General features: G+C 39.6%; 1 protein-coding gene across 4 annotated transcripts in view; it reads right to left on the bottom strand.

Moving 5' to 3' along the window:
• Positions 1-24,767, bottom strand: part of FGF13 (fibroblast growth factor 13) — a 277,313-nt gene that overhangs the window by 173,485 nt on the left and 79,061 nt on the right. The window contains exon 1 of one of the 4 annotated variants that reach the window (XM_074834743.1): positions 16,188-16,302. The exons of the other annotated variants lie outside the window; for them this stretch is intronic. The gene's annotated coding sequence lies outside the window, so the exon portion shown is untranslated. Of the gene's footprint in view, positions 1-16,187; positions 16,303-24,767 lie in introns of those variants that run through there. 4 annotated transcript variants of the gene reach the window in all.

Genomic DNA, 24,767 nt, shown 5'->3' on the forward strand with positions numbered 1-24,767 from the left:
TAGCACAGGACTAAAGGTGTAAACTCAATCACATTAACTTGTATTTGTTATGGGCTAAGAGTTCGTATATTGGCAGCCAATGTGGATCAGTTGATATAAGATAACTCAAAAGCATGTGCAAGTCTATTCTCAAGATAAAATATGAGCAACACTGACATGGTGAGTTAGCTCTGGGTATTATCAGCATTCACTCGCTTGAGATATATTAACATCTCTTTCTTCTTTATGTATTATGAAAACTTCAATCCATATTATGAATTATAAACCTAATTCTGTTCCCAGTAATGTTAATGGCAGACAAATGTGTCTCTATACTTAATATATTCTTTTTAATGTCATTAACTTGTTAGTGAATATCAAGTTCTGCTGTCACTACAAAATATTTCATGTTATTCTATAAAATGATCTAGTATCTCAGAAAAGAAAAAAATGTGCAGCAAGAGAACAGTCATCTCTCTTCTTAAGGACCTAAGATGGAATATCACTCTGATGTCACTCCTTTTGCCACTTAATTTCAATTGCATCCATATTTTGTTCCAGTCCAAGGCATGCATATCGTGGTCCAGCTAACAAAAAGAAGAGTATTGCAGCAAATCTCTGAGGAGCAACATCACTTTCTGCAAAATGAACTCAAACAAACAAAAACAAACAAAAAAAACCTTAACCAAAGCAAAACCCTTGTTGTTCTCTAAAAACAAATTTGGGAGGGATCCATCTCTTCATCTTGATGAGTTTATCCCCTCCTAATTATTACAAACTTCATTTTTTAAAACATTCAGTTTCAGTCCTGAGCACACTCAAAATTTAAGGGGGAAAAAAAAAAAATCCAAACAACTCAGTATCATAGATCAAGGGAAATAATCCTGTCACAGTAAGAAAAACTACAAAGCATCCAGGGATTTGATGAGCATGAGAAATCAATCGTGCATCAAGTCAATTGATGCGGTTTATTTTAAGTCCTTCTCTTCTGATTTATTGCCATCATTGCCACCAATTTGCATAGATAATAGAACAAGACACCTTCTTAAAGTCTTAATCAGGAATTAAAAAGTAATATACTGCCACATCTCTTTCTGCTCATCAGAAAAGCTCACACATTAATGTTTAATGTCAGTTTTATTATAGGGATGGTACCAGATTGGAAAGAGGCACTTTAAACTGCTTCATGACATCACCACCAATTTGTTACTGTAATAGCTGCAAATCAAAAACAGTCAACAAATCCTTCAAGCTAAAATAGGTTGTAAACACGACTGTTACAAGAACAAGGGTGAGCTGTATTTCTGAGAGCAGCGCAATATTCTTTTCAGTATGGCAAGTACTGCTACAAACGCAACATTCTTTGATGCATTTCCAAACTTCACCAATCTTTTATAAGAATTGAGATATTTTTTTCATACTTTCAGTGTACTGAAGATGAGTGGGTAGTTTGCTGCTCAGTAAAATGATTTCTTTGACAGGTACTTACATCATTCGCAAAAACACCATAAATATGCACAACTGTTTAAAAACAGTGGAGAAACAATGAAAGCCTTGCCTCAAAGAGCCAGAGAAAAATATGTTACAAGAGCAATAGTTGAGACACAAAGCATATGTGTAAGAGGAAGGATGGAGAGGGAAACTCGAAGAGATCAGCTTTGAACTGCTACCTCTGAGCAGTAGGTTCTGCACAAAAATGTGAGCAGCCTTGGAAGAAAAACCTCTGAAAGAGAAGCTCAAACTGCACACTGACTTCAGGAAGCGTGTTGGGAGGATGTGATCACAAAGAACCTGGCAAAGAGAAGAAGGAAAAATTAGTCTCCATTTTTCATGGAGAACAAAAATGGGCATCAAAGTAAAACACCAGGCAGGGTTGGCTACTAGCCATGTCTACAGGGCAGCGGGCTGAATCAGACTCTGGATCAAGCTGATATGGTTCTAAGAAATTCAGTACCATACACCTTAAAAACAGTAATTTCTCTTGAGGATAAGACCAAATCCATCCAATACACTGTATGAGATACTCAGGTCACAGACTGCCGGATCCTAATTTACACAGGGGCTACACAAAGATAACAGTGTCTTTGTGCTCCCCCTACCTAGATGATCAGCTTTCTCCTCCATGATTTCTTCCACCTTCCTCCTTTCTTGGTTGCTTCTATCACACCTCTGCTTGGGGCAGAGCAGCACCCAGACTTGGCCCTATAATAAAGCAGCTTGCTTATCTGCAGGGCCAAGGCAAGAAAAGTTAGATATGACTGTTTGCATATGAAGAAATGTAGAGCTGAGCTCCCAGGACCAAATGCTGAAGCCTCAGAAGTGTTTTCCCCCAGATTTCCCATACATTGTAGGTTGTTTTTTTGGGGTTTTTTTAGCTTTGTCAAAAGAGCTGTGGCTCTTTGACTAACAGACCCAGTTCTTGGATCTCACCAGGCTTTCAGAGGATAAAGCATGGTGAGAGCCATGACCATGAGAGACTCACAGTCTTGCAGTGGTGACCCAGGGTCAGCTGCTGGCAGGGTAACCCTGGGCTTAAAGCTGTAGGACTGTGGCATCAGGCTGCCCCACAGCTGAAGACCCAACCTTGTAATCATCCTTACCAAAACCTATTCAAGTCAGGAGGATTGCTTATATGGTTAACCAACATCAGTCATGACTTGTGAGACTGAATCTTTTGCTTGCTAAATAAGGAAGACAACATGCGGGCTCTGTCATCAAGCAGATTTACAGGTGTTGCTTCCTTTGACTCTGTTAAAATAATGAAGAATTAAAGTTTGCTAAGAAGCTTCTCCCTCCAAAAGAGCCTATATATAGATGAAAGATAAGATCTGCTACATATCTCCATGTTAAAAATAACTGCAATATTAAAAATTAAAATTCTCCTACAAAGAGCTGTCATTATTAACAGTTCTAATGCCAAGTTAAAAATTATACCCAATCAGCACAGAACAACATTTGGAAACTTTTAAAAATGAATGCGACAAAGATTAGCTGCTATAAAATATAGCATCACTTATATGAAACAGAAATTATCTGCCCAGACAAAAAAAAAAAAAAAAAAAAAAATCACTTGCCACTACTGACATATAGCTAACACACTGGAGCTAAAACAAGAGTGTGGCATGGATTTTTAATATCAAATCAGCTTCAAGTCAATTCCCAAGACAAATATCTTTTCACTAGAGAAATCTAGGATGCAGGTTTTGTTCAGTATGGTTACTGGCAGAGGATGTTAAAATATAAGCCTCAAAACATTCCAAGAAATGCTAGATATATGCTGATTAAGGGATTAGCTTCCAACTAGAAAAAGGTCATTGCTTCTTGCATTTTCTACAAAAATGTTTAAAAATCTGTAATCAACAAACTGGACATAATATCATCTGAACTGTTTTGTTAAAAGAATTAACCATGTTGGTATGAGGATACCAGTTGAGTTTATGTGCTCTTTTTCCATAATGGACACCTGCTCATCTAACACTGCATATTTGTTGCAAGGCCTACATTTCCCTGAAACCTTTTAAAAAAGGAAATTGCAGGGCAGGAGAGTACATGCATGTTAAAAACATAATCCCACATTTAAGATGTATCATAACCGCATTTACTGGGTTCCTCATAAGATGAAATAAATAGCTACACAAACATGCCAGCGTGTCAACAGTACTGATTGATTTTGTCTCCCTCCTTCCCCTCCCTTTCTTCCATCCCTTGTCAGTGCAGGCCACTGCAGAGGAGATGGGTGACACCAGAAGGCAATTGCCACACATGTGCCAGTGGTCCCTTCACTCCATCAGCTTTAAAAGCAGCTGAACTAGCAGGCCAGATGCTTGGTTCTAGTTCTTTACTGCATACTACTCCTAATGTCTCACTACAGGGAATTTCTTTCACAATTTTAATTGAAAACTCCCTCTTGAAACTGATTTGACAGAGTGGAATCTAAATTGCACTCTGCTTCAAATAAAATACCTTCGGAACAATGTACTTTGGGTGTAGAAGGAGAAGAAGAAGAACTAATAAATGAAACTGAAGATAAAAACTGCAAATTTTTCAGTGGAAAATTATACCACTTAGTAAAGATAATAGCGTACATTCACCATAAAATGAGAACTTGAGGAGAATACCGTAAATCACAAAATATTTGGATTTGAAGTATGAAAAATGTATTGCAACTGAGGATCTATCAGCAGAAAAAATGGTGTTCTCCATTTCCTTCATTGTAAATTAACCTATTTTACCTGTAAAGCTATGCAATTCATGTTGTTACAAAACTGACTATTTCTTCAGGTTGTTTCTACAGTAGCAGTACTCATTCTTTTTGCAGCATCGCAGAACAAATGTCAAACCCGATGATAAAAAGATGTCCAGGCCCTTAATTAGTGTAAATGGCATAAATCCACAAAGTGAAGGGAAACTAAATAGCTGACATCATCTTCTGATATAGACCAGGGTAGGTGGAGGAGGGTGGGGCTAAAGGCAAACATCACCTTCCATTTACCTTGTTACCCTAGAGCAAACAAAACTGCTTCATGAAAGAGAGTTATATTTATGTGCTGCCTTAATAGTTTTGTTGAAGAGCTCAAAGGCAAAGGTAGTTGAGTAGGTTGAGGGTTTGGTTTTTTTTGGTTTTTTTTTTTGTTTTTTTTTTTTTTTTAATCTTTTATATGTGCAGCTAACACACAGGAGGTATTGATCTGTTTGTGTTGTCCCTGCTCCCACAAAATATAAGACTTTTTCTTGTCAATGAAAAACAGAATTTAGCTTTTGGAATATCTGCTGCATCTTTTCCTTCCTCAATAATAATATGATCTTGAGATGCTTTGGGGTTTACTTTATTATGCCAGGGATATCTAAATTGTATCTCTTCAGTTACATGCTAGATAAAAATTGCCCAGTACAGTCTTTGCCTGTCTTCATGGTGCTTATTCGTTAAGATGTTTTTATCTTCAGGATAGTATAGTTGGTAAAAAATTATTTGCCCTGTGAGACTATGTTATTACTTCATTATTGAATTCTGGCTATTGAGTGAAGACTCAACTTTCATGCAAGTTCTCCAACAGTGTAATAAAAAAACCATAGGAAAGTATTTCCAAGAGAATAAACAGCTCATATTTAGAATAAATATAAGGATAATATTTATTTCTATTTATATTTGCGGCATCAGCTACAGGCCTTCACCCTCATTCAATTACACAAGCCAAACTCTGTACTACCAGTATTCTCAGAATAGTTTTAAGAAAGAGGACATTTCCAGGAACCGAGCTCAGTTGTACTTCCCACTACCACTAGCACAAGAGCGCTCTGGTTTTCCAGGTCCTAGGTTTGTGTGCCTAACAGGCTCTGCCTTTTCTAAATTGATTTTGAGGAAAAAACCCCAACAAACCCACACCTCATTTCAACAGAAAATCAGATCAAGCACATGCCAAAGTAACTGGCTGCCTCTGCTTGCAAACGTTTGATTCCTGGCAATCCAAGGCTTTCCATGAGGAATACTTTTGTGCAAACCTCTTGTTTCAGTGCTTATCAAGTACTGCTGGATAACACCACCAGGCCACCATCGTCCTCTTAAATTGCCAAGGCATTTAAGACACTAAAGCAGTTCAGATAAATATTATTTCACTTCCAGCTATGGGAGCGTTGGGTGTTATTTTGTTTTGGTTTTAAACCAACAGTATTAGAAAGAATAAACCAGCACCACCTACTATACAGTTAACAGGACCATTAGTGATTTAAGGAAGTATTAAGTATTGCTCACACTAGAGCTTGTGCAAAAGAATACAGTAAGTCTGAAGCTCCCTCATATTTCCCTGACCTGGTTTAAATCTGCTCAACTGGAAAGCTTTGACAAAAGAGTGGTGGAAGGAAGAAGGGCAGAGCTTCCAGACAAAGGCATTTTTCAAGGAGTTAATGAATTTTGCAAGTATAATTATCTTTAATCTGGGTGCCAAGATCTCTCTTCCATTCCACAAAATCCTGGTGCTGTGACATTACAAAAGGAACACACGAGCCCTTGACTCTCATTACAGCATCATTAGATAAATCACAAATATCAGTCTCAAATTAAATCTACTTAAATGGGGTTTACCTCAGTGAAAGAGTACTAAGGAATAGGGTACCCATGGGCTCTCCAAGCCCATGGCAGCTCAGGACCTCCAAATCTGGCCTTCAGCAATCACAGGGAGGTGAACAAATTCCAGTGCAATGAAAACCTGCTCACACAGAAAGCTCTTGCCAAGCTGAACTCAACGGGAGGCTGCAGGGAGACCCACCAGCCACCAGCTGCCATAGGAAGCAAAGCCAAGGGTGCACCAGAGCTGATCCACATCCACATGCCACCACTACTGTCTTTGGGTAATATCAGGAGAGAAGAATGGGTAAGGGAGGAAATCACTCTGAAATAATCTCTCAGTACAGGACTTGCTGCTTCTTTAGCACTTACTCCCTGCCCAGAAGCAGCAAACGCTGCTCGACTGACTCAGCTGTAGATCAGACCCCAGTGTGAGGAAAGGATTACACTCCTGGGTACCACAAAAAGCTTGCAAAAAGCTAAACCAGAAAACAAAATGCTAAATACAACCACTTTGTTAATCTTTGGTTATGACAGAAAAATAAAACAAGTGAAATCGAAAAGGAAACACACACTTACAGCTTCAGCGGTACAGCCTGCCCTCACTGTGCAGCAAGGCAGCTCTGCCTGCCAGGTTACTGGACTGGATTTAGCAGATGCTTCAAGTTCCCAATTTTTGGGCAACCCATGCAATTTGGCTGCCTTTAGGAGGCCAGAGACTGCCTGGTCTGCTCATAGCCCTCAAGTCCTGCTGTGTTTGGATCCCAGAAAGGAGCTGTTGCCCTTCAGTGCGCCATGGCTCCCAGGCTCCTGGTCTTTTTGGGCACCAATCCAGATGAGCCTGCATGCAGACAGACACTCCATGGCTGGGTAAAATCTGCTATAGGGTATTGCAGTCTGGCCAGAAGCATTTATTAAAGAAAACTGCTGCAACAGCAAATACACATGTATTTAGATTCTGTTCCAATTTTCTCCTTTTGTTTGCTGGGCACGTTGGCTTGTTAATGCTATACTACCCACAGGGGGATATCCAACAACTCAACAGCACAACTGCAAAGAATATTTCATTCCAGCTTAGAGATTTCCAAGAAGTTAAAAAAATTTCTATTGATTTCCTTATTGTAAAAATTTGTGATTGCAGCCAAAAGGCAAATTTAACGTAAGAACAAACATACTGGCTAAATGAAAAACTCACCAACCCCACAATTTAGTCTCTTGATATGGCCGGTGGTGGCTACTCAAAGAACAGCCTAAGGACAAGGCAAATATACAGTGACACTTCTGAGCCACCCTCCCAGCATCCAACCAATCTGAGTCTCATCCCTTCTTAAAAATAGTTCTGAAGACAAGTTTCTTCCTTCCCACAGTTTCAAGCCTATGTAGCATAAAATAACTGGATTTGTCTTAAAGTAAAAGCAGATCTGCTTAACAAACATCCTGCTTTTTAGATTACTGTCTTGGTGCTTATTTCCAACCAAGTGTTACTATAACATAGAGTTTAGGACAAGACTTCAAATGAAATAAAGTCTGCTCTGTCAGCCTACCGTTCAGTGAGGTTCACATGCCTTTATTTCCTCCCTACAGCGTGTACACTGCTTTGCAAGATTCTGTACAAAAATACCTTAGAATTCCTGACCAGGTATTACCAGTGGTCAGAACACAGCAAGCAGCCTCCTCAGGTATGGTAGGCTAACAGCAAGAGCCTGCCATTCAGCTGGAGTAGCTAGAACATCTTGAAAGAGATATTTAGATGTGCAGAGAAATTAATTTGTGCAATTTGCAAAAAGAAGCCATCGACAAATAGCAGCAATTTCCAAAATCACTGGCAGCAGATGCCATGTTTATAAAATTTCCCCACAAATGAGCATCTGTAATACAAAAAAAAAAAAAAAAAAAAGAAAAACAACAGAAAGGCTTCTGGGGAAGGAAACTCTTAAAATACATCTTTATAATCCAAGTTTTTTGTGATGATATCTTGGATTAAAGGTTAGACTTAAATCTAGACATCTGGAGCTGGATTTATCCTATTGGTAGACAAACTGAAAACAACTGTTCCCCATCCCAAAATCAGAAGTGGGCAGGCTCTTTCCATTGTTTTGCATAACAATACTGTGGAAATGAGCTTAGAGTGACATCTTCACTCAAGCTTTTGTTACAGAAGAATGCTAATCATTCCCATCCTGCATCCCAATCACTCACTACTTCTTAACTTCATTAACAACTCAAGATTCGGCATAGACACAGAAGTCCTACAGAATGAAAAGACAGGCAGCAGAAATGAATACATCAAAACCATTATGAAGCCTCGTCTCACTGCCAAATAAAAGCTATGTAGAGATGAGCCATCATAACACCAGAAGAGGCCACGTGGCAATGGCACTGGATTGTGACTCATAACCCTATACTCAATTCCAGGTGCCAGCAAGACTCCTTGGGATGACCTTAGGCAAGTCATCCCATCCAGCTCTCTTGAAGCAGCACAAAAAGGAGAAGAGGATAATATGCCTGAAGCCTCCCTAGGATAGCAAAAGGATTGATTCGTGTATAGGAGATACTAAGACGCAGTGAAAGCCACCACAAAGTACTCGAATAGACACCTCTCTGTGGTGAGAGGGGGAAAACTACATCATAAACCTATAATTGGCAAATCTAACAAAGTTAAGACTGATTTGCCCTGCTTGATTTAAAGCTCCTGAGCACACTCTTCTGATTCATAGTTAAGGCTATGCTGGCACTGTCCCATCATTTAAGGCAATCCCAATTGTCCCATATGGATGATTTTGGGTATCTCATCTTTACACAGCTGAGCCAGTCTATTTTTAAACCTAGCTATCTACAGGCAGGATATTGGTATAAAACTGATTAAACATAATTTCATATACAGAAAGACAAAGGATGGATCTGGCAAAGAAACAAGTCGGTACAATGAATGCACACATGTAACAGTAGAACGGAGAACATGCAGCAGGGCATCCATTTAAGAGCAGATTTTACATTTGACCCTCACAATATGCAACAACAGTAGTGTATATATACAAGCATGGTTTCAGAGAAAGCATATTTATCCATCAAGTTCAACTGAGCTTCTATAAATAATGTAGAAGCAAAACACTAATTGGCCTGTCGCAGAAAAATTTTGCATTTCACAACTCACTGCTTTTCCTCTATATTATCTAGGGGTTTATTCCAACTAATCCAAGAATGCAGAAATCTGCCCAAGGAGTCAGTGCAACGCTCCCAGAAAAAGTACCAGATTTTTCTTTTTTGACTTGGTTTCCTGAGAAAAAGAGATTAGACACTTTCACTGTCCAGCTCTCTATCCCTCTATTACTTTACTTCTCCTATGAAGTTTTTTGCAAATTTCAACCACGTCTTAAAATGAGAACATGCTTCAGAAATATTAAATTTGTAAAAGTACAATCCAAACCAAAACCCAGGTAAAGAAAAGGATCCAAAATAGTGTCTAAATGATGGAAAGGCAATTATAAACCATTTCTTACCCATTTCAAGAGTAGACATCCAGCAGTCGCCACTATACTGCCTTGCTAACCTGCATGCAGGAGACTCCGAGCTCTCTCTGCCAGACAAAGAAGGGAGATGCAAGTGTGAAGGAGAGCGCGAATGAGCTGAGCACAAGAGTCTAAGAACAGAGGCTCCAAACCTGTCAAACAGCCCCTTTGCTACTTCTGTCCCCTACAGAATAACTGCCCTTTCAAGTACAGAGGAATCATCATCAAAACTTCAGGTTCTGACCATATTTCCTCTTGCTTAAAGGTTTTTGTTTTTTCCCCCCATAAATAGAATACATGCTTGAAATTAATCTCATTCCTTGAATTTCATTTTTTTGTAATTATAGTTAACTCAAACATATTTTCAAAGGCTGGAAGAACTATTTATGCTGTTAGAAAAGGGTCTTATCCATCAAGAGAAGAGACTTAAAAATTTTTTCTTGGAGGCCAGACACACAATCGAATTACTACGCATCAGTGAGTTACCACCTGCCACCTGGAGCAGTACCTGCCTAGGCATGTGCTCTGCCCTCACCACAAATGCGAGGCAAAACAAACCTGCTGCAATGGACACGTTAATATGCTTGGTTAAATCTTCATGAATGCTTCAGAGAGGGTATTTAAGCTTGTGTCCACCACAGGCTGAGAACAGGCATCCAGCCAGTTACTGTGACTCAGGGGACACACAGTTACCCTGCAGTATCTACCCGAGGTCACACTGGGCAAACAAGGCACATCTGCTTTTTGCGCTATTACTCTTGTCTTCACTCTTTACACAAAGGAATCTGCCAACACTTGCTGAGCATGTTAAGTGGACAAACATGCAAAATTCCTGAAAGTTGTACCCAAGCAGTTTACTCAGTTAAGCTTGTTCCCATGACTCAGGTGAAAGTTTTTTTTCTTCAGGAGTTGATCATCAGCCTAGCAACTACTTACATTTTAAAATCCATCCACTTTTTGGAAGTGTAATACCCCAAACAGAAGACTCGACTCTATTACCTGCCTGGGTAGCATATGTGGAAGAGGATGGGCAGCACAGATGGGTTGCATTAAACTGCCTGCTGCAAGAACCAGATGCCTGTGTAGAAAGTAGTCTGCTAATTTCAGCAGCTGACTCCTTGGCTAGTTCCACTGATAATAGCTGAGATGACAGTTCTGAAGTTGCCTCTGGGTCTATCACATGGTTATCCAGCTGATGAGCTATCCGGGCTGTCCTAACCTTTGAGATATAACTTTTATTCAATTTGCCTGTCTTCCAGGGGAAATGATACATTCTCCTTCACTTACTGCACAAGTTATTGCACAAGTCCTTCAATAAAAATCTCCCAATGGATTCTTTATGGATAGATAAAATGAAATGTTTCTGCTTGCTCAGTCTGGTTTCTTCTTGGATCACACTGGATATTTTTAGGTAACATTTTTGGAAGAGGTTCTCTCTGACTGGACCAATAATACCTTCTAGATATCAAGACAAATGTTATATTTAACGGAACAAAAGGCAAGCGACATAAATCAGTAAGAAATTCACCCAAAATCTCTAATACAGGTCTCTGAAAAAGCTGACATTTATGAGAGATCAGTGGAAAGGCTTTAGGAGCCTGAATGAAGTTATTTTGGTGATTCCTTTTAGCAGCTTGAGCAGACCGGTTCACAAACTTCAGTTGAGAATTCATATCAAAGCACTGCTGCTTTTTAAACCTGCTTTCCAGAGGGAGGAAGAATCATAGAGAAAAGTCCTGGAGGGAGTCCAGGGTAAAGTTTATGTTTACAGACATGATCCTGCCTCAGGGTTTTGTTACTTAAGAGTCCCTGCAAAGTGTGAGTTTTGGACAGCATTCATAAATCTTCAAATCTGAAGAAAAATTATAAGTTATGAACCATACCCAACCATTCTGGTAATTTATTTTTTGCATAATATAGGTCATAAACAAATGAACAAATGATTCTCAGCAGGGTTTTTCTGGTGGACCAGAGTGGGGGAAACGTGCTCTTGTCATGAGCATGACCCTGACAACCTCCTGGTTTGTGCCGTGTGAGGCAGATCCAGCTCATGGGCCTGATCTCCTTTTCCCATCACTCCATTGAGAGACTTACTGGATCTTCCATAGTATCTTCTTCAGAAAGAGAAATCTCATCTTAAAGAACAGCTAATGAAGAATTTACTGACTTTCCTAATTAACATCTTCCCAAATCAATAATGATAAAGATGTTCATTTTATTTTCTGCATAAATTGTTCTAGATACTGACATGAATGTCACCCTCTCCCAACCCTGCCTGTTCAGTGATGCTCCATTTCCCTTGTGACATACTGAGAATCCATTTTCTCTCCCACAACTTCTCTGGAATAAGAGAAGTGATGAGATGTGGCCTGTCCTCTCTTATCTCAGATTCAAGGAAGGCACGAATGGGGCATCTGTAACACACATGGACCTACCCCCGCATCTGACACAGTGACTTATGACTCAGCAGACAGGAGTATCTCTGAATAGACAGATGGTATCTAATACAGTACATTATTAACAGAGATTTAATGACCAGAATAAGTAATTATATGCCAGAAGCTTGTTTTAGTCAGTCTAAATAGTAGCAAACCAAGCAAATCATTTTGCTACTAATGTAAAGGGGCAATGTTATTTACAACAATTTGTTAAGACTTTACCCTAGGCAAAGAAGAATTAAACTTCACAGAAAAAAACCCACAAAGGGCAGCAGGCAGGTTGGATGGAGGAGGAGCAGAAAGCAGACAGAGAAAGAGAGACCACATGTCCTTGAAGAAGGACAGCATGTATTGGGGAAGAGAGGCCAAGTGCCAAGACTGGCTGATGTCTTCTAAAGGTACATCCAAACTTCTAGTCTTTAGAGCTTGCTTTCAGGATGTTCAGAGTCAGTTCCTCCTCTGAATCGCCAGATAAATCAACATCTTGATCATATATTTTACATCTTTGAAGTGCTAGACAAACATGAACTAATTCCAACTATACCCAAGAACCTAGGTAAACGTGATTACTCCCAAATAAAAATGTAGAACTACAACACAGAAGGGTTAGCAACTTCATCAGGGCATGCTGCCAAGCCAAGTTTACTGCTGGAAGGTCCTGGCTCTGCATTCAATGTTTAGTTTGATCAATCATCAATTTTCAGACTGTTGTGTGCATGAGTTCCATTTTCAGAAGATAAAACAACCTATCTACTCTGAATAATACAAGTAACAACAACAAAAGCATGATCAGCACCCCTCAAAATACAGTATTTTATGGTTCTCCACAGCTCTCTATGGCCCAACTTCTGCTCAGCTTGAAAACCACTAAACTGGAACAGTAACGCTGTGATTACCTCTGTCCAGCCTATCCAGCACAACAAACTACAAGGAGCATTGTTGATTAAAAAAGATTGACATAACTGATTAGGGACAAATAAAAATTAGATGTCTGAATGCATTATGGTAACTCTTTTGCATTAGTCTCAGTATTTCAGTACTTCCATTTGTATTTTCAATACAGACAAAATTTAAGCATTTTAAAGATGAAGTAAAGTACTTCCACAATAAAATGAGAGAAAAAACATGATCAGTTAAAAATATATTAAAAAAAAAAAGAGTCATTACTTTTAAAGAACAAGTGATTTCACCTTTTGTGATTTTATCAAATGCTACACATAAATGTCATTTTCGTTCATCGCATTAACATTATCTAACTTTTCTATTTGAGTGGTAAATTAGGTATGCTCTTTTCAACATAAAAATGCAAAAGATCAAGTATTTCAGAGATTTGATGCCACCTATGAAAAATCATAATATTCTCAGCTTCACCTTATACGGTGTTTCCTTTTACCATATACTTCTACTCCTCCTGTCTGCCAACTGCAGTATTTAGTCTACCGGAGTATCAGTCATATAAACAAGGATGTACTGTCCATTCCACATTTAATGCCCATATGGGCACCCCTGGCACTCTCCAAACTTTAGTGTCTTTCTAATGCAAGTGGAAACAGGATATAACAAAGAAACAGGTGAAAGACAAGGAAAAAATGTATATCATCTGTTGTCAAGAAAAGATATTGTTTTCACTCCCGCACTTCTATTTTTTGCATTGATGAAGCACGAAATGCTCTCTGGAAGGTTACTTATGAAGTATGCAAAGACTCTGTGTCACATCAGATGGCTCAAGCTGTTGGATGATTTACTGTGATTGTGCTAATTATCTCTTACTAATTATTGCAGTCTCATGTTCAAAGTCCTAAGCAATATGCAGAGTTTGCATTCAGCCCAACTGCAAGAGATCAATTAAAAAAAACCACCAAACAAAAAACCCCTGTAAAAACACACAATCAAGTTTGCCCCTATTTCAATGTCTCCACCTGTCCATCACTTGACACAATTCTGCATCCCAGAAAAGCTCAGGGGAATAAGATCTTCTCCATTGCATAGTGGGGTCAGTAAATCAGTATTTCAAGGGCATGACTTGGAGAATGCTTTACCCATCAGCTTCACTCCACAGGTCAAGGCTGGCTCAGTGGAGCCCCATGGCTGGGCAGGGTGGTGGCAGAACAGGAGACCAACATCCTACAGCATTGCTGGGGAGGACACTGGTGGCCCCCAGCTGGGCTGAAATGGGGTCCTGGGCCAAAACAGGGTCCTGGGCCAAAACAGGGTCCTGGGCCAAGCGTGTGGGGAGATCAGGATGGAGGCTGAGGCAGGTGTCCTTTTAAACCAACTATGCAAGGCACAGAAGGGGAAGAGAAGAAAGGCATCCAAAGACAGTGACTTTCAAAATCACACTCATCACCACAGCTCTGCAGTGCTGCGAGGTGCTTTTTGAGAAATATTTCTTGGGATTTTTTCTTCCCTTGCTCAGGGTTAGTAAGGGAGCCTGTGCCATCATCTTGAGGACAGATTGGGAATGCAAACCTACCATATTCTTCTCTTCCCTTTCAAAAATCAGATGATCAGCTGTGGCTTTAGTCCTGCCAAATTTTGCCAAATATAGCACAAAATTACACAGAACCATAGTAACTGCACTCCCACTATTGTTCTGATTTAAAGAGGAGTTTGATTACATTAGGTAAATATTTGTCCTTATGTAATAGCTCACTCCAACCTTCTAAAAATTTGCTGTCTCCTAGAATTTAACTAAAGTGTGTGCTTTTATATGTTACTGCTCTGCCCCAAAATCAAGTATACTCTATTACACTGTGAGTATTAAACTGTGAGTAATGTTATTGCAAGCAATAATAGTTTCCCAGACAATTATATAGTTGCAATTGCAGTTCTCCTATTAAATCTAGAAGCTTTAAGCAAGTTCAGAGGCAATAAGAATTGCAACCCCATCTCTGATGATCTAAATCGCAGTTATTTATTCACAGATTGTTAAATTCTTATGGCCTTGAGACTTCCAGGAAGAAAGCAACAAAGAATTGACTCCACATCTAAATACTGGCTCATGCTTCGTGTTGATATAATTATGAAGTTTCAGTCATTGCAAAGCTGTTCACACTGCTTTATCAACTACATGCATTGCAAAATATATGCTAACCGCAGTTTTTCCATTATAAAACTAGCTGGTGAAGTCACTGTTCTATTTCCAGCTCAGCTCTGGCACTGTGCGGATGCTCACTGCTTAGTAAATAGAAAAAAAAAAATTTAGGGAAAAAAGAACATGCTGAATAAAAAAAGATAGAGGCTTTCAATACCCTTTCTTCCAAGTCATTTTAAATAAGGTAATGAAATAAGTGAATAACAAAGAGCAAATAGAGGCTTGTGTGATGACTCAACACACCAGGAGTCATGAGAAAAATGCCGAATTCTTGACTACATGTTCCATTATAATACAGAGGAGCATACACACGGAAAAGCATTCACCTTTTAAACTAGGTGTTATCAACAGCCTAGGCAGCATTTATCAACATTCTTATCACTTAGGTAATTACATTCCTCCTAGCACTCATATGCAAAGGGAGGGATTTAAGATCTTAACTTTAGGCTTGGAAAAGAAAGAACAAAGTAAGCAAGCTCATTTTGCCCTGGGTCTTTCCTTGACAGCTCCAGCTAGAGTCTTAACTTCTTAGGTCAACCTCTATGATGACGAAAGTTTTAGCACCATGCAAATATAGCAGCTCATTTTCCTATGAATATTTGCTCAGATAAATGATTTAATTTGCTTTTGACTGCATTCGTATTTATGTTCTGTGAATCTTGGAGGTAAGGTGACTGTCACATTTGCTCAAACAAAGGATTTAAAACAAGCTTGTTGACAGTTTTCTTCTGAAACACTGAATATCTTCATCAGAACATGGTTATTAAAAGAGTCCAGCTCAAACAACCAGAAAACTTGCCAGCAACTTACTGTATCATAAACAAACAGCATGGTTCAAACAACTCACTCTCCTACAGAAGAGTGCTCCACAGAAATAAGCACATACAACTTTCTAAATCCTGTTTCAAAACGGAGCAGTTTCAGCACAAAACCCTGCCTGCTCAGGAGCCAAGCTGTCTGTCCAGGTCTCAATCTGCACTCTCAGCGCGACATGACTTTCAATGCATGTGTGGCATTTCCCACTTTTCAAGAGCTGAATGTAAAAGCACAGCAACACAATCTCATGCAAGAATACAGCCCCCATACAATGTTTCTATGTTACCTACCCTACAGCAGATACAGCTTCCAAGTAAAAGTGGTGCTTCGCTCAGCAACTCCGTCACCCAAACATTGCTCTAGCAAAGCACTCTCTGCCCTCGGCCAGAATTTGGTCCAAGGATGAAAATATTGGAAGTCACATGGGAGATACATGCACAGACTTCATGGAGAGACTGTAAAAAAAAGTATTTTAAGAGGTACATCTGGAAGGTAAGAATAGAGTATTGCAGTGCCAAAAATACTTTTCAAAATAGAGCACACTTGTTCTATCCCTTTCTGCTGCCAAGAGGAATCCGCGGCACAGGACCGGAGGCAGCAGGGACAGGTGTTTCCTCTAAAAGTAGAATTCATTCTTTTGGCCACCTATACAACACGGTTGGCCAATGTGTTCAAATCCAAGTGTGGGTTCCTTCCAACAGCAACATTCAGTCACTGGCAAGCTTCGCTGGAAGCTCTGCAGTTGCCTTTCATATGATCAGATGAAAAGCTGCTTTCTGAGCTCCTGTTTGCAGTTCTTTTTTTCTTCTAAAACGTGTATGCTTTAAAATTATCTGGAAGAGTTACAAATTACTCTAACAAACTCTTTCAGCATGTAAGAATATGGGACTGTAAGGAGATTATAAATATATTTTCTTACAGATGAGTAGTTCAAGCCCAACATTTAAGTGTTGGTATAAAAATACGCGAAACCAAATTGCATGACAGAGCTTGCTTTGTCAAAACACAAATGTCTCATAAAATATGCTGTCTAGCATCATAAGTAGTAGGTGATATTTTTCAGACAAACATTTTCAGTGAGAAATACCTATTAAAATTAACAAAAAACCCCTGAAAATTTATATTTGAGATTTTAATTGACTGCTGATTTGAAATGGCAACAATTCTGAGGTTTATCTAGATTTCTAGATTTATCATTTCAGCTATGCAAAACTTTTTATTTAAGCCCTCATAACGTCTTAAAATTACTGTTTCTTAGTTGGAAACTGCCCAAAACACACTCATATCTACCCAGTTCCCCTATCTGCCGTCTCTCCCTCCAATCCTTCTCAGCAGTACACAAACCAAAATATCAATGATTTGTTTGACTCTAATCTAAAGGTCCTACATCTATTAAACATATCAGTAGCTTCTTTAGATTTTAAGTCTCCCCAGTAGCTGTCATCTTTTGGCAGCTGGTGTGAGGAGAAGGGGAGTTCAATTTACTGGAAAGGAAAGCACTCTACCATTCATACATGGCCATACAAACACACGAGCAGCATCGCTGCAGTTCAGGTAGACCGAGGCAAGATGCAGAGGTAAAATGGCTTAACAGGGCCTGCAAAGATGGGACGGGAGGAAGGGGAGGGCATAGGTAAACCCGCCAGACTGTACTGAAGACACAGGATGTCTCTTGGCAAGTATTAGGTCGAAACCTGAAGGACTGGGAGATGGTTAGCACCCTCTCCCTGCCAGGATGGAGACCCAGGTCTCCAGAAGAGATGCTGTCAGCAGGGAATCTGCTGGAGGAAGATAAAAGTGCCTCTCCACAGGGACATTTTCCACCTGGACTCTTGGGCACCAAGGCTGAAGCATATAAGGACGCAGAGTCAGGGGAAGCAAAGGCTGCTCTGATACAGCATGCTCAGAAGCAGGGAATCTGATATGCAGGAATTCATGCTCGTTTCTGCCCATTTATCTCTCTGCCTTTCTCTAATTGCAGTTTCTCTGTTTGGAGCTATTACATCTCAGTTCTTGAGAGGCAGTTTTGATGATTTCAGAGAAATGACAGCAACAGGTACAACATTTACTCTAAGTAAAGCAAAAAGTATTAGGTCACATTGTATCAAATTATGATCAGTTTTACCCCTCTAGAAAAGACTTCACAAATAACCAAAAGACCTGTGAGCACAAATTTTTGAACTCAAGTAGGATATAAAGTATTTAATTTATTTTAAAATGCAGAGGTTTTGATCATCTCTTGCTTTATCAAAGCAAGATGCAAAGCCTTGCATCCATTCAGTTACATCCTGGTCATCCACAGTAACATGTTTTTATTAACAGAGCAGACATTAGGCGAGATACTCTTGCTCTGCATCAGCCTCAAAAGGCTACAATGTTGTATGTGATCCTGATCCTGACAGGAAAAAAAAAAAAAAAAGAAAAAAGGAAAAAAAAAAAAAGAGCTTAAGCTGAGATACAGATGAGCTTCCCAATAACTCCTACTGTAATCTATTTACACGGTTCCTGCAGAGAATCATTGGATGGACAACTGTTTTATTTACATGGTGCTTAATACTTCAAGTTCTAGCCATTTACCTGAGCAACTAAACATTTTTAAGCAGAAAGAATCAGAAAAGATCAGACATCTTCAGGTGGACAATTCCAGACAAAAAGCATGCTAGTGACAGATTCTGTACTGTGTTAGTCAAAAGTCAGCAGTGTGGATGCTGTGTTTAAAGCTGGCTGCATTATTAATTATCTCACTGTAATAAGTTATATTCAAATCCATCTATGACATGACCAGTGGCAAAACCTTAAAAGGATGACATTTGACTTAAATTATATTCACTCTGCAAATAAATCCAAATATTCTCTCTTGATAAATATTGAAGATTTGCTTTTTTTACAAGGCAAATGACTATGAAAATCAGATAAGCTATGGGTCACGTACTTATTAGAAGACAGCAGCCTGCAAAAGTGCTGAGCATCCTTAATACACTTTGCATTGCAAAAGTATTCAGGACTTCACTGAATCAAGCTCCACAGTCAATTAAGAATTACTGATTAGAAGAAGATGGTCTAAAACACAACTGCTACCACATACAGCACAATTCCTCCCTTTTTACATGAAGCATTTTACCATTTACAGTAACGCACATCAGGCTAAGCTGTATCCAGTGTGCATTGTGAGAACTTCACGTATTTTGTCATGATAAGCAGGAACAGGAAGAAGATGATGATGTTGCTGGTCCCTCCTGCCTCCTTTCAAAAATAAGGTAGAGTCAAAGTTTTATCTTGTCCAAGTTCAGCAAGGTCCAAAATTGCCCCAGCTGGTGGAAAGCCATCCTCTGCCATCCCAGGGATGACAAGGGTGACAACCACACAGACCCAACTGCTATGTTCCACCTCTGAAAGATTCATGGCGGCCAGGACTGGGACCAAGGTCCCATGCTGCCTCGTAAGGTGATGCAATTGTTTATTTTTTCTTCCCCCACTCCAGGAGTTCCAGGAACAAAATCCTGACTACAGGTGAAATAGCAGCAAATAAGACAAGTCTCCAAAGGAACTCTTCTTCTTTCATTAAAACGTGTTTTATTTTGGTAAGTCTACATTCTCCATAAGACATAACCCTACCTTGTCAGAAAGCTTCTAGCCAGCTCAAACCATTAACACATTTTGCCTCTGAAGCAGCAAAAAGTTGGATATTTCTTATTAGATGACATCCCGAACGCATGCGTAACCCATCTCTGCTGGCTATTCAAGACTTCTCTTATCTGACTTGTCTATTCCAGAACTACAGCAGCAGGTTACACTAGCCATGAGCTCGTTCTGATGTTCACATCCAGTTAAAATGAATTATTAAACTGCGGAAATAAAATTAAATAAAAGTTATACAGCAATATTTCTTGCTGGCCCTACAGGCTGCACTCTGTCTTGCATTATACAAGCCCATAAAATATTTAAAGTGACCATGTCTACACAATTACACATAATTCAGTTGAGAGGAATATACTGCAAAACGAAATAAATCATGCTGGCATTTGTGTCTATGCAGGACTAATATTAAATATAATTAAAATACTTCATTTTTTTCCTGAGAGAAATTACTAGGCTGACTGCATTTGAACAACAGTAGTTGTTCAACACAGTTGTTTCATAGCCACCTTATACAGACTGAAAATATAGGGGCAAGATCTTGAGCAAGCACTTGGACATTTAGAAGTATATCTTGCATGAAATTCAAAACACCTAAGCTGTGCTATAGCCTCAACATGCTGTTGGGCAATGTGAGCACGCTGGTGTGCACCTTCAAAACCAAAGCAGTTTGAAGCCTCTGCATTGAAGTCCTCCGAAGAGCTCAATCCAGACAGTGTATTCAGAGACATGGATAGCTTTGATTTCACTATAAACTACATCAAACAGGCATACTGACTTGAAAACACGGGAAGTTGACAGCAACATTTCAAAGACTTCTATTTTTTTATGTGACAGCAAAGAGCAGGCGATCAGGTTTCTCTTCCCCAACATCTCCCACTTTCTAGGGCAGTGCCTTCTCCATCAATTATGGATGAGATCAAAATGTGGCCAATATGACATGTGTAACACACAGTTCTCCATGATGAGAGCAGGACATGCACAATTATCAAGGATCAACTGATGACCAGAACAGTTGTCAAGAAAGTAACTCCCATTCTCTGTGTGATCTTAGTTTTACTCCCAAGTCGGCAGTCTTTGCAAGATCAAGCCTAGAGGCTGTGTTTTGTGTCCAACCAGTTAAGAAACACAAGTTGAACTGTATGCTATTTGATAAGCAGAGTATTATGAAAATTTAGAAAGCAATACCAGTTATTTCAACTCCCACTAAGAACGTGTGAACATACACAGGAGACAGTTGTTCCATAAGATCATTTTGGAATGATTCAAATTACTATCAAAATGCTAGAGCTAAGACTTTTTTTTCACATCATCTTACAATTATTTTCCCAGGCTTTATTTCTTAGGTGTATACTGGTAGCATAAAATTTTTATTCCATAAAGTTTCCATTATTCTACCTTTAGTAGAAAGGCTCTGCTCTCTCAAGAGACTCATAAAGCCTCCTATATTCTACCAAATCACAAGGTAAATTTTCTATTACTACAGAAATTGGAGCATCATTGTGTTACTTTCTTACGCCATACTGTAATATGTATTCTAAATCCTGTGGTTTTCTATTGCCCTTCTCCTCTGACCCATCCAAAAGCACATCACATGCTATATGTGTGAAAGTATAAAAATAGCTAAGAAATGAAACAGTGATCACTCAAAACACTCACCTACACATGCACACACACCCATTACTATCGCATGTAGTCTCGGAAACGCTTTGTCTACTTAAAACTACAGTGTCTTCCTTAAATTACAAATTGAGAGAATAAGGAAAATTCTAATTTCTCCCTACAGTACAGGATCTCTGGTCTCTAGCAATCCCTGCCAGATTTGGAATTCATTTCTTTGGGACAATTTGTTAAGGAGCTCTGGCTGCCAAGCTCCTCCCAACGAGTCCAAGGTGCCAAGCCCAGAGAATCTGAAAGTCAGCGTATGCTGTTGTGTAACCTGGAAAGACAAGCTCCTGGGGCGGGCACGACACAAACCATTTAGCCCATCGCAGGCAAAGAGCAACACTTCAAGTGCCACCTGCAAAACACTTGATAGTTTGTACAGAGAATGGTTCGCAGGTGTTACCTGGTCTCTGCATGAAACATGGCTTGGCAAGCAAGTGAGTGCAAGCTGACACTTCCAGATGGCTTCATAGCAGCCAAAACCACAGAAGACAAAGCTCCACTCAGAGAGAAATAGCATCCAGCCCTTCTGCACATGGATGAAAGCAATCCTGAGGTTATGGAGCTCCTGAACTCCAATGGGACACCAACTTTGCAACTAAACAACCAGCACAGCAGACTACAAGAAACAGTCTTGGTCCTTCTGGTTGTCCCCTCACCTTATATCATATTCATCACTCAATCACATTTCAGTGACCTCCAGACACCCCAAAGGAGGCAGAGGAAGGCTTACCTAGAACTGCCCTAAGAGCTAGCAGACTCCAGGCTCCACATGAGCCAGTCTCCTCAATGCCTCAGTAATACTTTATGCCCTCCCATCACGGGTACAAAGACCAAAATGCAGCCAAGGGGTGTCAGCAGCATCTTCACACTAATTTCTCTCACAATTCTTTACAGAGATTAAGTAAAGAGCAAGACAGCAAAACGCACTGCCCTGTAGGTCAAGGAAGAGCTGTGTATTCTGGATCTTTCTGCATCTTTGCTCTGCCTTTTGGCTGCCCAGTTTTAAATAACCTCAGGGGTTTCTGTTGTATTATGTTAAAAGAAGCATTTTCCTTTCTGTTCAGATTCTTTTGCATTTAGGAATACTATCATCAGTCACAGCGATTTTTCATGGACTAACATAGACTGAGGAAATGAATAATGTGTTACTCCTTACACACAGCTTTTCCAAATGGCTTCTTTGCCCAGGGTATGATGCAGTAGACCCTGTGCTGCCCTCGTTGCCGACTGATACAAATGCATGCTGCAATCTCATATTCAATCCTTTGCTTGCCCAATAAGGGCTGCTGCACACTGGGTCTACTGGAAATGCAGTGCTCCAGCATCTATCATATTATAGAAAGTCACAGCAGTAAAAAAAGCTGACCAGATAAGAGTTTTAACTCACTGTGACCCACACTGTACTTGGTATAGCATCATTAACACTGTTTGAAACACAACTTCCTCATGCCCCAAGCTAGGGTTGTTTTGGTAGATGATATCCATGACAATTTAAGATTTATTCCCAGCAAAACTCAACACGAGCACAATATTAAAAATTCCCTGATCTAGAGCATGAAACTGTCTCAAAGACGTGACACATTACAGACTGTGACTGTAAGAAAGGAGAAATCATTTCACAGTTCAGCATGACTCCAGCTGTTTAGCAAACAAGCAATAAATAACACAAATTGGCAATGGCTTCATAAAGGTAAAGGAGCAGCTAAAGTTGGACGTGCTGAAGAATGAGGAAAAGCATGTTTTGGATTCAGGAAAAAAAAAGAATTATGCTGCAGGGAGTGAAGGGGGCAAGAGATGGTGCACCAGGAGGTAAGAACTGGGATTGACCAGATCAAGAACACATGGCAAGGACAAAACCAAAAGCATGGCCAGCGAGTTCCCCACTGCTCTGCCAGCTGTGCGAGCCCAGGGTGGAAACAGCAAATCAGAATAGCAACATCCTGGTGAAGACCTCAGGGGCTACATATGAATGTAGGTGAATGCAAAATGAGGTCTACTGAGAACACACTAAAAAAATCCAACAAAGACTTACTCCTTGTAGGTAGCGTGGCAAATTTTCACAGGCTGAGCACAACTGTACTTATATTCTTTGAAAGATCACTGACAACAGGACCCTTGCATTTTCCTCTTATGAAAACACAGCTACTTTATATGTCATGACAGGAAATATAAAGCAAATAAAGACTCACTTTAGCAGATCTTCACACCTGTGTTCTCCCTCTCAGTGGATGCTCCCTTACTCTTGAGGCAACTCTTTATGTCACAGCAGATTTGTGGGTTTGGATCCTAAATAATTCATGAGGAAAGGAAATACACAGCCCAGGGTGGAAGTGAAGCTCATCAGACAATTTCTTTTCATCTGAAGCTGCCACAATATCTATTTTGCAGAGCAAGGATGGTTCAGCTGTATGTTCATGGGTTGAGAGAAGGGTGGGGGAACAAGACAAAAATTTTCAGCACAATCGCCTGTGGAGTTTGTCCTTCACTTTATTAAAACTGGAAGGTTATTTATAGAATAAAGTTTCACTTGAAGCCCTGTCAAATACTATATTACTCAGGAAGCATCAAAAGTACAACAGCAAAACTGAAATGAACTAAAGTCATCTTCTGAACCATCTGATGCCTGGCAAAACAGAAAAGAACGGGATGAGCAATGATACCGTTTGGAACCAAAACAAGGAGGATAGAATTTTAATCCATGTCTTTAGAGTTTATCTTCCATTTTGCATATTTGAGGAAGAAGTTGACATATCTGGCTGTAAGGCACAGACAACACAGCCAGTGATGGTATTTGTAGCTTACAAAACAAAAATGTTTTGCTTACCACTATTTTGCATCATCAGACAAGTCACATCTGTGACTTGTATACTAGTACATTATCCAAGCATACTTGCAAGTATACTCCCACCCTCACTCTGTCCAAGGAGTTTCTGCACTGCATTTAAATGTTGGAATTAATTTTTCAATCATAAAAGATGATGCAAGAAAAGTAAGAGTATGAAGAAGCAGAAGGGATAATTAGTGAATTTGAGAGATTTTTTTTAAAAAAAACAATCGACACATGATGACCTTTATTTCTGCACATGTCTGTCCAGCAGATGCAATGACAATGAATGATCAGGCAACACTGAGCAGCCTGATCAGAAGCAACGGATCATCCCAGTAGCAACACATATATAATATAGTGTGATGCCTGGCAGCAGTACATTTCAAGTATTCCTTTCAGAGAGTACATAAATAAGAACTCAAACACAGTCCTCAGCTCAATTAACCCCAACATAAGCAGAACAAGGAAACAAAAGTGTTTCTTTTACATGTATTCTTAGGGCTGCTCCAAGTTACACCACATGCCAATTGCTCAAAAGTAACATATCTGTCAGGAATCAGAGCAGAAGGCATGACCAGAAGACAATTTCTAGAAAGGGAAGAGAAATTTTAAATATTCCCACACCAGAATCTGCAGGTCTTGTCAAATAAAAGATTGGGAGGGGAGAGAAACACCCATGATTTTCCCGAAAGAAAACAAAATGTTAACTTTTCAGCTTGGAAAATGTCCTCAAATTTTA

This window comes from Strix aluco, chromosome 10 (assembly GCF_031877795.1).
Source record: "Strix aluco isolate bStrAlu1 chromosome 10, bStrAlu1.hap1, whole genome shotgun sequence".
Classification (NCBI taxonomy): Eukaryota; Metazoa; Chordata; class Aves; order Strigiformes; family Strigidae; genus Strix; species Strix aluco.